A 920-nucleotide genomic window follows, 5' to 3' on the forward strand; every position below is an offset into this window, starting at 1 on the left:
TGCAATGCCCAAGGAGGTCAGAAAAGGGTGTTGGAGTCCCTGGAACTGGACTTACAGCTGTTAGCTGCTATGTGGGTGCTGGGAACTGAACCCAGGTCCTCTGCAAGAACAGCCAGTACTCTTAACTGCTGAACCATCTCTCTAGTCCCCACAATAGCAATTATGTTTTTTAAAACTTTAATATTTTATTATTTTATGAGTACAAGTGTATTGCCTACATGTGTATGAGTGCACCCGTGTCGTGCAATGCCGTGGAAGTCAGAAGAGGGCTTCAGATTCCTCTAGAACTGGAGTTAAGGATGGTTCATAGCCGCCATGTGGGTGCTGGGAATCGAACCCGGGTCCTCTGCAAGAGCAGTCAGTGCTCTTAACTGCTGAGCCATCTCTCCAGCCCTGTTTTTTCTTTTAACTTAAAAAAAAACTTTATTGAGTATTTCACACATGCATAAAAGGTGTTTTGATCAAATCCACATCCACTCCCTCCTCTCCAACTCCTCCCATATCTCCCCATCACTTTTTTCTGACAACTTCATGTACTTCCTTTCTTTCTTTCTTTTTCACATGAGGCTTTTTGCTACTCTAGCATTCCCCTTCTCAAGAGGTAACGCTAAAATCCTTTTAGGGATTAGATAAGAGCTCCCAAATACTTTTGACATTTTTGGCCTTTGGAACAGAGTATGTTGCTAAAAGGCCCAAGGACAATTTAACTTTTAGCCAAGAAAGAAACTGGCTACTTTGCTACTTTTCTTTGGGGTCTTTACCCTCACTGCCTAGCCAATTCCTACCTCCTATTCTTTTTTTTTTTTTTTTTTTTTTGATTACCCAAGCAGCCAATAGGGAATTGGGACGCAGACCACTCTGGCTTCTTCCATGCTGAACAGGGATGCAGGGTGAGGCAATTGGGGTCCCCCCTTCAGTGG

Source organism: Nannospalax galili, unplaced genomic scaffold (assembly GCF_000622305.1).
Source record: "Nannospalax galili isolate Female #2095 unplaced genomic scaffold, S.galili_v1.0 scaffold89, whole genome shotgun sequence".
NCBI classification, from domain to species: domain Eukaryota; kingdom Metazoa; phylum Chordata; class Mammalia; order Rodentia; family Spalacidae; genus Nannospalax; species Nannospalax galili.